General features: G+C 40.9%; 1 pseudogene; it reads left to right on the top strand.

Annotated features, from left to right (window-relative positions):
• Window positions 1-602: 602 nt before the first annotated feature.
• On the top strand, window positions 603-14,558 carry LOC135218075 (protein white-like; annotated as a pseudogene).
• Window positions 14,559-14,571: the final 13 nt, after the last annotated feature.

The raw sequence follows: 14,571 nt of genomic DNA, 5'->3' as shown, positions 1-14,571 counted from the left end.
ATAGTACCAGAGAGATAACATATCCAGGTAATGAAGTTGGCATAGAAGTCCATAACCAGAGACCATCTTAAAGATAAGAAGACTTGAATCATATAACCAGCACTTTCCATTGGTTAGGAGTGGTTGCAGATGTCACTCAATTGTGCAGGATTTTGTGACATTTACAAGAAGACTGCAGCGAGGGACCTCACCAAAAAATACCACTGGGAAAAAATATTACTACTGGAGGAACCATCCAAGGGAGTAGCTGCTAGACCTATTTGGACTGACACTACCGGTGCCGAAAGGGACAACTGTTTTACGTCATAACTGTGGTGGACTTTGCTCTAGATACCCAGAGATGATGGCACTCCCTATAGCAGAAACTATTCATGTAACAAATGCAGGTGGGGCAGTGAAGTGGGTATTCCTTGGACATAAGATCAGCTATAACAGGATCGCAAATGGATGAAGCGAAACCAACGAGGAGGATCCGGGATGCATCACCACTAAAAGCAAACACACAAGTGAGATCATTCTTAGGACTGACAGGCTACTACAGGAGTTTATGAACTGCTTCCAAACTTGCAGCGCCCCGAGCTAGCGAAGAAGGAACAAGGAGCATGAAGTGGAATGTAGCACTCCAGAGATTGAAGCATCGAGCGGAGAACATTCCTGAGAACCTGAACATCCGAGCAGATGACTTCAGCAGATTACAGTTAAAAAGAAGAGCTGTGAGATCATTTTTCCTGAGTGAGGGTGCGTTGCCCAGGTATGATTTTCATTTTTTATGTGTGTTTGTAGTTCCCCTAACACATTTCTTTTGTTTCAATAGACGAAATTAATTTTTTGTGAACATTTCTGGAACTTTATAGGTGGTTTCACTTAAGGGTAGATTCTTGGATGAACCCTATACTTACTAGTACGTTTGTTTGGCGGCCGCTGATTGGCTAGTACCGGGAGGTAGGCAGCACCCAGCCAATCAGCGGCCGCCAAACAAATGTCTCGCAGCATAGGGTCTCACCCAAGAATCTACCTTAAGTTGAACCAGCTATAGTTAGATAGGTTACTTTGCTATTCAAATGCGTGTTATTGAGATATATTTCTTTAGTCAAAAGAGGAAATATATTTTATTCCTGTTTTAAAAACTTGTTGGTAGATTTTCTTAGAAGTTTGGCATAATCTGTCTGCTCGAGATATTTTCCAGGTCAAGTTGACCGAGATTATGTAAAGCCTAACCTCTGTGGGCGTGTTTTGTATATGCAAGGACTTTCGAGAGGTAGAGACAAGCATATAAGTAGCAGCCAGTAGTCGTCCACGATGAAAAGACCAGAAGAGTCTCAAGTCTTCAGCAGTTTCATGTAGACAGAAAGAAGATTGTGCTTTCAGGATTCAGGTCAACATAAGCATTTCAGGCATGCGTCAATGGAGGAGCCGTTCGAAGAACAATCTCTGAACCATACAACGCATACAATCGTCACATCCTGGCTGGGATACGTTGTGTTTGCTCCCAATGTTGTAAATGTATTTGCATATTCTTCGTGGTTTAATCACACCGGGTTAAAAACCATTGGCCGCTTTCCTTAGAGAATCTTTCATCATATAATGTTCGATACAATTAAAAGAATGTTTTCTTTACAAAGGAAAAGAAATGACATGGCCCATTCTTGGAAGCAGCCACAGAAAAGAACGCTGGGTTTTTACAGGTGCACCGTCACGTACGCCATATTTCGAGTATGCGTGGCTGCTCAAAGGTTGCCACTTGCCAGTGCTTACAGCCATTCGTTTCAGGTTATGAACAGAAGGGCAAAACAACTCCACTCAAGTAAAAGCTAGTAAAAAGCGTCTCATTTTCCAACCTCCTTTCTACCGATGCCACGTCGGAAGGAGGAGGATTATCGTGAACAGAGAGAGAGAGAGAGAGAGAGAGAGAGAGAGAGAGAGAGAGAGAGAGCTTTTAAAAGAGTGGTTTGCCTGGCAATAGGTAAGAATGGGGACAGAAGGCCAACGAGTGAATGAAGGAAATCTGCATTTTTGCCTTCCGTATTCATCTATGCTGTTTATGTGATAATGCTTAGATTGAAATCATTTATTTTTTCACAGCTTTTAAATTTTGGATCCTACGATAGGATACCGCCTGCTACCTGGAGTAGCCAAAAGGCAAGCTTGTCAGTTTATGAGTGTTTTGTATAACTATTTTTGCGGAGGCTCTGTGGGAGTCTGCAAGGGAACCCTTGAAGCAGCTTGAGCATTTCCTTTCATTTCTTGGACTTGTCAATTTCAACTGGCCCTCATGCAGTTTTTTTTTTTATTTATAAAAGTTACTTGATTATAGCTACTTGGTTATGATCTGTACTTTACTGTTATTCTTCCTTTTCTTTTCCTTGTTTTCTCGTTATTAACTGATTACTGGAGCTCTGGGGACCTTGTTCCTATAAGTACATTACGAACAATGATGATAATCATGATGGAAAAAATAAAAACCCGGATAGGAGGTTTACGAACTTTTCTAGAACTTGACTTGGAGGTGGTCATTTAGGGTACTATTCTCCACTTTAGTAGAAAGCTTTCATTCCAAATTTATTCAACCGGTCGCCCGCCCCCCCCCCCCCCCCCCCCCAGCCCCCATTTTGTTTTTTTTTTTTTTGTTTTTATTAACTGCAGGCGCCAGTGATTGGACAGCCGTGATACCTACCGCGTTTTTAAAATCAAATCAGTCTAACAGTCAATCTTTATAGCTTCACAGTTTCATCATCAGAGGTCTGACCAACTGCGAAAAAAAAGTGATGAAATGATTTATAATCCGTTGAGTTTGAAAGAGAAGAATGGAGTCCGCAGCAATCCCTTTATGAATTATAAGCAAGGTGTGAAGCGATTATACCGGACAGTCATAGGTTGCGAAGGCGCAACTGGGCCCCCGCTAATTTTTTTTGCCTCGTTTTTCCTTGGACCAGACTGGTATACCAAAAGTAGTGTTTGTGGGGCGGAGCTAAATAAGAAAAAGGCGCTCACTACTGCTGTATCTTCAAAGGTTGCTGCGCTCTTGATTTGGAGCAACTGCTCAGCGGCCACCAATGAGCGTTTTGTTACTAAGTCTTTTCTATAGTTGTCCCGGCTGAGATTGCTATCTAACGTGGCTGACCCGACACACTCAGATTCCAGAACACCCACAAACACTTTCCGCAAACGCACATCTGTCTTGCTGCGAGTTTTTACTTCAGTGTTATTCATTAAGCTCCAGAGGTATACGCGAAGCACCAGAAAAGGAAACGCAAACTTTACTTCAGCTCATTTTGTATGAGCAGTCTTCATTCCCATCCTTTTTTCACCCAAGTCTCATATCGCTGCTGCCTGCTGTATGCATATCACTGGAGATTGACTGTTTTGTCAAGAACAGTTTCGACACAAACATGGTACAGACCTTTTTATATAGCTATCTGAAGACGAAGGGCGAATATCATAAAGACTACTGGAGGACTGAAGTCTTGGCAGACACCGAGGTTCATCAGGTAAGGTCTTCAATGCAATGTAAAGAATGCATGAGTTAGAGAATGCATGAGGTGAGTGGAAGAAATAATTTCTAGAGCAATGCAGTTCATCAAAGTCTCCCAGTCTCATACGTAATACTGGTGTTACTAAACTGTTTATCCAAACATCCATTAACTGCTTTTCGAAGTAGTACATGGTGCGAAATGTACTTCAACAAAATTGTCATTAAATTTTTTTTTTCTCTTAATAACCGCGCAATCTTTCCCAGTTGGAGAGCAGGCTTGATTTTGTTACTCCTTTCCAAAGTAAGCGGTCCCTCTTTTCTAGAGGAACTGAAGTAGTTGTAGTGGCTTTTTGTTTATTTTTAGCATTCTTGGTGCCTAATAACATTCCGTTAAATGGATTAAGACAATTTCTGAAATGGAAAGAAAAATCGACTAAGAAAGTACTGAATGAAACAAGAAGATAAGACCACCATTAATGCAGTGATAAAGGACTTTCGAGGAAAAATGAAGTTTTTTTCGAATCATTACCCGAAAATGAAATGGAAATTTACTTTTGTCTCCTCTGGCATCGCAAGATAATAATTTTGTTTCTTTTACAAAAATTTTAAGATTTAAAAACAATTTTCGTTATAAGCTTTTGCTAATCAATTACGTTGTTGTCGCAGTACCATTAAGTGCCGCCTACGTCGCTCTTTTAATCAATGCCAGCCACCAGCCCCTAATCCCTTCAGGAAATTCCCCATCCAACAAACTGGTCCCGACCCCCCCCACTGTCCTCCCCGACCCCAAGCGTTTTTCTATATCTTTCAGATCTCAGTTATGGAGCCAAAAGCTGACAGTTTAAAAGAGGAAAAGACGCCCCGAAATTCAGAGGCCCCCCCCCCCCCCCCCCCCCCCCCCCCCCACCCCCCCCCCCCCCCCCCCCCCCCCCCCCCCCACCCCCCCCCCCCCCCCCACACACACACCATACAACAAAAAATACCCCGCCACCCCTCAGGCAGTGAGATTGACGATAGTACTATAACCTGTTCCGTTCACAGGTCCTTCGAGCGCCATTCCATTCTCGCCCCGACTTGATCACGATTTCACTTTGTAGGGGAATAGTGCCATACACTGTAGGCATTACTTAAGGTTCTTTGCGGCGTGCCTCGGCCTCTATGCTGCAACCCCTTTCGTTCCTTTTACTGTACCTCCTTTCACATTCTCTTTCTTCCATCTTACTCCTCCATCCTCTGCTGACAATTGATTCATAGTGCAACTGCTTTGAGGTTTTCTTCCTGTTACACTTTTCAAACCTTTTACTGTCAATTTCCGGTTCAGCGCTGAATGACCTCATTGGTCACAGTACTTGGCCTTTGGCCTAAATTCTACAGTCAATTCAGTTCAATTTATCTTGATTTCAGTCATGAAGGAAGATGGCAGCATCATTCATCAGCAGGTGTTCATATAATTTATTCGTCACAAATTTTGCAGGAAGCGAGTGATTGTTACGAAGGAATCGAGCAGTGTCTCCGTGATAGGGACAGGATTTGGGAAAGAGCGCCTTCCGACGCGTTGGGCGTCGGGTTGGTTTTTCTAAGAATGTAGATATCTTCCGCAAAATGGAATGATCAAACGAGAGCATGACTGTTGGGTTAGTTAATTGACTGACTATCTCTAAGATTGCAGCGAGCATCTTTGGCTGTTCTAAATCCGAGAGGCCACAATAAGGAACAGGTTATGTAAATGAGAGTTGGCTCCTGAGACTACTGGATTAAAAAAGTCTGTGAACCTCTACGTATGAGGTTCCCTCGGCGCGTTGTTACTTGAGTCCTGGTATAAGTTTCTTGATACAAATCCTGGAAATGAATTGTGATTCCTAACAACGAAGTTTCCCCAATGGTTAATTTTTATGTATCTTATATGAATGTTGTCTGTATTTTAAGCTCCGTGGGAGGAAGACGATCAAAGTTGTGGCAAGAAGGAAGAAATTCGCTTGCGATCTCCTGCCTGCGAGAAATCTTTCTGCTGAGTGCTAACTCTGGTGTTGACGCCTTGCTGCATCAGTGATGCATAACTAACGAACAGTGCCCTACATGATAAATCAATTAAATGTTCGAATACTACAAAACTAAATCTGACGAGTGAATTATTTTCTGTTCTAGAAAAAACATGAAACATTCATTGGCAACTCGTGCTGTCATTATTGTCGTTTCAATTAATAGTCAACCCTTAAAAACTAATTTGATCTCCCCTGATGTTCACTTGGTCCAGCACTCATCTAACGGACGCTGGACCTTTGAGAGATGAGTTGCAATAGTAGAGTTGGCGAGCAAAAGTCGGGGATAAAAGCCAGCAGATGATGTCCAGTAACTTGGAAGGACTCTCTCTCCTGAAACTATCACCGACTTTTCTTTTTCATTATTATGATCGACACTGTCAGCAAGCCACAGTAGTAATGGCAGTAGAAACAGCGGTTCATTTCTTTTCGCACGTATAAACTATCTCATTTCTGTACTTTCATTTGGCCATGGCCCTCATTTTCGCAAAAATGAATGAGTCATAACGATTTCGTAGTTCGCCTAGATTAGAGAAGTCTTTGAATCTGGGAGGCTGATTGCCTGGCCTCGCTCGTCTCGACAGGTGCTTCTGATCTCTTCCTCAGCAAACTTTACACGATTTGGGTTTACTCGGTAAAAAGTTGGATATTTTTCCTATTTTTCATTTTCTGACGCTCTTTTAATCTAATGCTGTTTCTTTTCTTTTTTTCTCCCTGGCAGTGTGTGTGCCACGCAACATGGCGGGAGAGGCCATTAGTGAGACATCTTTGGAGGTTCCACGGGTGAACGGGAGCCGATTACCTACTCGTGGAACAATATCAATGTATTCTATACTCCACCGGCCGTGTCGAAAGGACTCTTTCAGAAGTCCGAGTCTTTACCTGGAGATATTAACATCCTGAAGGATGGGTAAGGTGGCCCTTTGGTGGATTCTCGTTTTGTTTTTTTTTTTTTGTCTTTGGTGATTGGGTTTTTCTTTCCCTTTTTTCATTTAATGTGAGTAAGAAAGCTTCCTTATGACATATTTCTCCATAAATAACAAGATGATATTCGTGATTTTGCCACTTGAGAGTTCATGTTCTAAAACGAAAACCCGACTGTTTGTATTGTAGAGCAATATTTTTTAAGATCATAAAGAAGCATTTCTGATAATACAAATTCCTTCGAAAGGCTGGGTGCTTCGTGAGAATGCATTCTGGCATAACACGCCGTACCAATATGCGTAATATTTGTGCGAATTGCTGTTTACGGTATTGCATTTATTCCCTTCCTTGGTGTTGATACTTTTTAGTATGTTTGGTGGTGTGCTTTATTGTTGAATCCAAAATTCAGCGAATCTTTGGAGAATGGATAACGACTGCAGATTTGGGAGGTTTTTACATGTCAGATACAAAGGAAATTTTGACAATTGAATGACCAGAAGAAAAATATTTATAGGAAGCACAATCTCCACAGCTAACCTCTCACACTTTAACTCCTGTTAATGAAATACTTTCGTGAGGTCATGTGTCCATAGGAAATATCGGAGACATAAGTACACCGGTAGGGAGCCAACAGTAAAACAGTCTGTGTCATTCTAGTGACAGGTATCTGTCGGCCCGGTGAGCTGCTCGCCATAATGGGGTCGTCAGGAGCTGGCAAGACGACCCTGCTGCAATGTCCTCAACCACCGGAACACCCAGCACTGAGGGTCACCGGAGAGTTTGTTGAACGGAGAGCGCGTCGACCCCGAGGCATTGACGGGCTGCTCAGCATACGTCCAGCAAGACGACATGTTCTTGGGGTCGCTCACGGTTCGTGAGCAACTCATCTTTCAGGTGGGTTCTCCAAACAATTAATTAGCCTCTGAGCAGTGGCGTAACTGGCGTTAGTGGCGCCCCTGGGCGGCGGACTCTGAAGTGCGCCCCATTCCGCGCTAAAAAAAAGTACTCAAGTAGTGAAAATTAAACTCTCATTGAAGCCTTCACATCTGAATTGTTCATTTTCATTTCATAAAGCTAAACAACACAAATTCGCTGTTAACAAAATCAAACTCCAATGAATAGTAATTTCATGCTCTATTGACAATAGCGCCTAACTGAGAGTGCCGCCCAGGGGCGGGACCGCCCATCCCCACGGCCCCCCTAAGTTAACGCCACTGCTAACCGAGTTATATTCCTATCTTAAAGAAATTGATTCACTGCCCATCATAAATAGCTTGAGCAACAGTGATGTACAAAAAAATTGGGATATACTTTTAGTACGACTATTTTATATTTGACTATATATAAGTTCATATCCGCAAAAAGTGTTGGCAGATTTAATTTGTAAGTGATCATTTTGAAAAAAATGAAAGATGAATGGGAAATTGTCTCATGCCTCAGCGTGTTACTCACTTTTAGCGAGCGATGGTCCGTGAGTTAGGATAGGATAAATGAATACTAAATCCTTCATTAGATTTCCTATGACGCTTCATGAATAATAAGTAGTAGTTCTCCAAATTCCTTATGTCTTTATTTACTTTATGGCTAATACCTATGGAAACTGTTTCCCTACGGCTGTCATAAGCGTCATTCCCATTGGAATAAATTTCTAATTGGTGGGTTTGAATCCACCTGCAGCACTTCTGAGAATGGACAAGTTCTGCTCCTACGACGAAAGGATAAAGCGAGTCGATGAAAGTCATTTAGAGGTACGCATCTCTCCCGTCTTCTGTTTATCACCTGACTGACGGTGAAGATGAAATGATTGCCAGTGATATATATATTCTTTTTTTCAAAATCCGAAGGGAAATTGTAAAAAAAATTGTGGATTTTGCCCTGAAAGGCTCGTTTCATTACGATTTGTCGGTTTTAGCATCTTTTCCTCTTCTTTTCCAGCTGGGGCTGTTTAAGTGCCAAGACACGCTGATTGGCGTCCCGGGAAAAAACCAAGAGATTTCTGGGAGGCGAAATGAAGCGTCTCTCTTTTTGGCTGTGAGGTAAGTCAAGTTTTTTGATAGACGCGCTAACTGATTCAATTGATATGTGTATTGTTATATCCTCTCTGTCTCTCTCTCCCCTTTAGTTACTGAGCAATCAGAACATACTTAACGCTTTTCACCTCATCAAACCATACGTAACGATTTTTATCTTGTGTGTCCTTAAAGCTGCTGACGAACCCGTCGTTGCTGTTCTGCGACGAGCCCACCTCCGGCCTCGACTCCTTCATGGCGCAGAACGTGGTGGCTGTGATGAAGCAAATGGACCGAGAAGGGCAAGACGGTCATCACCACGATCACCCAGCCAAGCTCCGAAAGTCTTCGGCATGTTTGACAGGCTCCTTCTGATGGCCGAAGGCCGCGTGGCCTTCCTCGAGAGATGGATGAAGCCACCCTGGCCTTCTCAGGGGGTAAGTGAGAGGACGGAAGAGGGAGTTTCAGGGGAGGGAAAAAAAGAGGGAAGGGCGTCAGAAAGTCACGGTCAACCTCTGTGGTGGGTGAGGGAGGGAAAGCGTTCGTTTCCCTTTTGTTGGCTGCTCATTTGTGACTGTAAGAAGAACGTTATCACGACATATTTCCTTTAAAAGTTTTTTGGAATCCTACCACCATCTGGAACTCATTTTCTAGTCACCAAAGCAGGGTTTGCAATATCGTCGTCGGTTATATTCAGGGTTATTCTTGACGTTACATTTCTCGTTCGTTTTGCTTCGATATTTATTGCTTTTCTAGTTCTTCCTTCCGTCTTCATACTGGAGTGTTAGTATATCCCAAGAGGGGAAAACAAAATTCCCTTCATCCTTGAATTAGAAATGTCCCTCCTCTTACCACAACAAACAAAACGTCTCTCGACATTCTCAGGACCAGTTTCTTTTAAACTGTGATGACATTAGAAATCATGGACTGAATTCTTTTCGAGAATTCAAACTTGACTTCTATCCCACTTTTTCTTTATTATTAATAAGGATGTCATGACGCATATCTGAAGTAAGATTTTGTTGAACAGCAGCCAAGATCTTGTTTTTTGTAGCTTTTTGGACATAAAAAAATAAAATGCAGTCCTGTATACTCCAAGATGCAGAACCATAATGCTCAGCGTTACCAAGAATAATCTAAACAGATGAAGTAAATTTGTGGTTTTTTGTCTTTTCAGACTGAACAATGCCCTTTGCCCCGACAATTTCAACCCATCCGAATTTTTCTTCATTGACCAGCTGTCCGTTGAACCGGAAATGAAACGTACGACAAAGTCCGTATTAAGGGAATCTGCGCCTCCTTTGCTGGCAGCAAGAGGTTCCTAGAAATTCAGGAGCGGGCGAAACTGAACCAAGAAGTGGACGAGGTTGGTTGTGCAGATCTTCCAAGTTTATTCTCTTGTGATAATCCATTCTACACAGTGTATTTGTCCGCGCAAAAATGCCATTTCATGAGTAACCTTGTCAACGTCAAACTTTCTGAATAAATCAAAGACATTGAAATAGATCTGTGCACTATAAAAGGATGAACTGAAGCTTCCCGTACTTACTGAGAAGTGTAAAAAACAAAAAAAAAAAAATCTCCGCATTTCCTCGAAAACAAATACACTGATTCGGTTTATTCTCCACAAATCTGCATTCCTCCGTCAGTTTTTCATTGCCTGCTCAAGAACATTCGTACATTTCTCTCAATACAGAAAAAAATATTTGATACTATGGATTTTCACCCAATTCAGGAACATCGGCGCAGCCCAAGTTGGACAGGTGACAAATCTCCTTACAAAGCGTCCTGGTGTTCACAGTTTAGTGCTGTGCTCTGGAGAGCCTGGCTGGAAGTCATCCGAGAACCTTTCCTGATAAGAGTTCGGTTTTCCAGTTAATGGTAAGGAAGTCTCTCGTTGCGTTGCTCAAAGCATTTCCAGTTCATAATCTGAGATACAGATGGAAATAGCAAGCTTTTTTAGGTTTATAGATGAAACATTTTCTTGCATATCATTCAGAATCTCGCCGTTTGGTTTGGTTCCTCTTCAGGTGTCTTGAATCTAGTTAAGGTTCTGCCTTCTATAGTTAATGATGATATAATAATAATAATATCAAAACTAATGATTGCCATCCCATTTTTTTTCAGGCCATTGCTATTCTAGTTGGCTTCATCTACATGAAGCAGAACTTAGACCCAATAGGAGTTTCAACAACATTAACGGTGGCTTTTTTTTTTGTTTTTGCTTATTAACGAATATGACATTTCCAGAACTGAACAACCGCCGTTATAATGTGGGAGTATGTCTTATTTGTCGCGCGTCTTTTTCCTTCGTTTAGAGATTTGTGATTTCAGTGATAGGTCATTTTATCGACATATTTGAAAACGATGCACCTAGTAATACTCATCTTTATCCAATTTCATATCGTTGCCTTCCATTTTTCCAAGCTTTTCAGTTATACTTCTGGCTTTGGTTTCACATTTTCGATTGAAATTGTGAACCGCCACCCCTGTTTAAAGGCTTTTTCTCAAATACCATCATGATACAAATTGGCCCGTAATGTTTTTCTTTTTTTCTTTCCTTGCAAAAAAGAAACACTTTTCATGTTAAATCCTTCTTACTCTCATTTTTCCCATAAGAACCACTTGTATTCTCAATCCTTCTTCCAACCACTGGTGTAAATGGTTTCCCTTCAGTCTCAAAAGTACAAATCAGTTTTGTTTCTAGGATGGTGCGACTTGTCATTACCCGCTGTGCTTTTTCTTCCTGCAGACCTTCTGCGCTCAGAAACATCTCTTCTTGCGGGAGCACCTGAACGGCATGTACAGAACTGACGTTTATTTCCTGGCGAAAAATCTCGTTGAATGGCGTTTTCACAGTGTATTCCATGATGTACACTTCCATCGTCTACTTCCTTATCGGCCTAAATCCAGATCTGGAGAGATTCTTCAGTGTGTTCTCATCTCTGTTCTGACCACCTGGACGGCTGTGTCTTTCGGTAAGTCTCAGCAGTGATCCGTGATATAGGTTGCTGCCGACAGCAGTAACCGTATTATTATTGGCTGTAGGACAAAATGCCGATGGACATAATGTCGATAGACATATTGTCGATAGACATAATGTCAACGGATATAATGTCGATGGACGAAATGTCGATGGACAAAATGGCGACCTTTGTTCAAGTAGGACAAAATGTCGACAACGACTTGCAAAGGAAAGTACAGTATCGTTAGAAGTTGTTATTCGCCCACCATAATATCCACGTTTTTCACATGGCCATAAGAAATCCTATCTTTCTTCGCTTATCGACAACATAAGCATAGCCTCGTAAAGAAGTTTCTTGCCGCCTTTGTTCGTTTTGTTATCTCCATTACAGTGATGGGCAGACCGAAAAAAACAATTTCACTCTACTGCAGATTTTGGAGAACTAATGGAATTTGAAAAATCATTCGTTGCGAATTTGAAAATTCATTCTTCGTTGAGAATATATTTTTTAGGCATTAAATGGCTTGTAAAACGAAACGAGACAACTACCGGTGCTGGAATATGTAAACAAAATATGTAAACAAAGGCTGTTATTATTTATTATTATTTTTTGTCTACGTTTTATCCAACCTGAACAAAGGTTGACATTTTGTCCATCGACTTTATATCCGTTGACATTATGTCCATCGGCCTTTTGTCTGCACACCATTATGGTTAGCGCCTTCTTAAATAGCGAAAAGTATAAATAGGTTTAATCGTCGCTATGAAACAATCAAGCAAATAATACCTAGTTCCAGTTTAAAAGATGTGAATTTTTATCCACAGGTCACTTGCTGTCGTGCTTATCCTCCAGCGTCGACATGGCTCTCACCCTAATGGCGCCTCTCCTGATGCCCCTTATGCTCTTTGGTGGCTTTTTCCTTAATACGAGGTACGTCGGAAAAGGTTTTCAATATACGCTTCTCTTAACTTCAATATAGTATATATATATATATATATATATATATATATATATATATATATATATATATATGAATTTTATCACATCACCGTAATTCATATACCAAGCATTAAGCTACAAATGTCCTTTAGTTATCCAAGCGTTAATTTTTTTTTTAGTTTGTAGTAAGTTTGTTCGTCTCGTGGAATTGAACCAACGAATAGGCAAGAACTCAAGACTGCAGTGACGCCTTAAATCACATGACCAACAAGGAAGGTATACGTTGGTACCTACTCCCACCTACAAATCATCTTAACCGAAGCGGAATTTTGTAGGTGGGAGTCAACATACACTTATACGGTATAATTTATACCTCCCTTGTTGGCCATGTGGTTTAAGGCGTCACTGCAGTCTTGAATTCTTGTCTATTCGTTGGTTCGATCCCACGAAACGACGAACTTATTATCAACTAATGAAAATGTATGATTTCAGAGGTAGAAAGAATTGCATATTAAGGATTTTTGTAGTTCAATATATATACATATATATATATATCTCAAAAAATCACCATAACGTGACTGGAAAATCTTCAAGTAATCAAAGTCCACAATTATGTAAAATGTGTATTAAAAACATCATAAAAGACGGGAGCTTTCGTCTACTTGATCAGTAGACCTCATCAGCCGTACTGATTTTTCTTTTCAAAAATTATATCCTTGCCTGTCCTTCGTAACTTTTTTTGTATATAATTTTTGAAAAGAAAAATCAGTACGGCTGATGAGGTTCACTGATCAAGTAGACGAAAGCTCCGTCTTTTATGTATTTTTAATACACATTTTACATAATTGTGGACTTTGATTACTTGGAATATATATATATATATATATATATATATATATATATATGTATATATATATATATGTGTGTGTGTGTGTGTGTGTATTCTAATAAAAGAAATGCTACAACTTCTTTCTCCATACAAAGTTACTGTATGTAACCCTGGTCCCAGAGACGCCTCCAAGTTATTGAGTTCAAATCTTTTGAAGCTTTGTGGATAGTCTCAGAGGTAGAATAATTGCCATTCGAGAGAAATCAGACCTTGAAGAAAGACTTGCACGTAGTAAGAGTCAAATTGGAATTGCAGAAATTTGTCAAAGATGTTTACACAGAAGCCAGACACTGCAGAAATTCTGGTAACCGGTATTGCGACAGTTCAATAAAACCCAAATAATCAGAGACAGTTATAACAGAAACAGAAACCATATCTGTTACTTATCTATCTATCTATAATAATAAAATCCGAGTGGGCCTTTCTTGTTTGTCTGCCCCCCCCGGTAGGTGGGGGATCGGGAGGTTAAGGGAGAATGACAGACAGCACCGGGTTCAGTGCAGCGTAGCATACACTATCACGCCGTCATGGAATATTCTAACTAAATATGATAGTCGGTTGTTGTTCTTGTGTCAAATATAAATCACTTTGCTCTTTTAACTTTTAAAAAGAGTCGTCGCTAAATGAGCCATATGATCAAGAGTTTTAATGAAAGGTCTTGGAGTTCCTAAAGAATTTTTTTTTCTTTTTACCTATTTTGTCTAAAAACTCGAAAAAAAACGAAATAACTCCTCACGAAGAACACGGGAGGCTCGTTCAAAATGTGTTCACAGTTTTTGCCTCATACTTGATTTTCTGGGGACTCTGAGACTGTGCTACTGCTCCCCTTTCTTGCAGTTTCAAAACTTACTGGGAAAGTACGATATGTATCAACAAGAGTATACTGTATATGTTTAATACAAATATTTGTGATTGTAGCTGTTTAATGTTTGAACGATATTTTTACAGATTATACCATAAGCATATGTGTTGCTTTTTATTCTTTGATAAGCAGCGTTAATGAGGATTGCTGTTAAACATCTGTGAGATAATTTTTGGGCACACTGAATAATTGTTCTGTCTGTTACTCGACGCGCTCTCTCTCTCTCTCTCTCTCTCTAGGAGGGAGAAGCAAAATTAAGATTCGAACGCTGAAAGGAACTACCATGTAACGTTCTCCCTTTGTCTCACTTCAGATCGACGCCTGTCTACCTGCGTGGTCTCAAGTACCGTCATGGTTCCACTACGGCAACGAAGCACTTGTACTGAATCAGGGGACGGGCGTCACCCAATATCACCTGCAGCACCGGCGAGACTTGTTACGCCGACGGTGAAGCGTGATCACGCGAATGGG

Source organism: Macrobrachium nipponense, chromosome 9 (genome assembly GCF_015104395.2).
Source record: "Macrobrachium nipponense isolate FS-2020 chromosome 9, ASM1510439v2, whole genome shotgun sequence".
NCBI classification, from domain to species: Eukaryota; Metazoa; Arthropoda; class Malacostraca; order Decapoda; family Palaemonidae; genus Macrobrachium; species Macrobrachium nipponense.
This window is presented reverse-complemented; position numbering and strand designations above follow the sequence as displayed.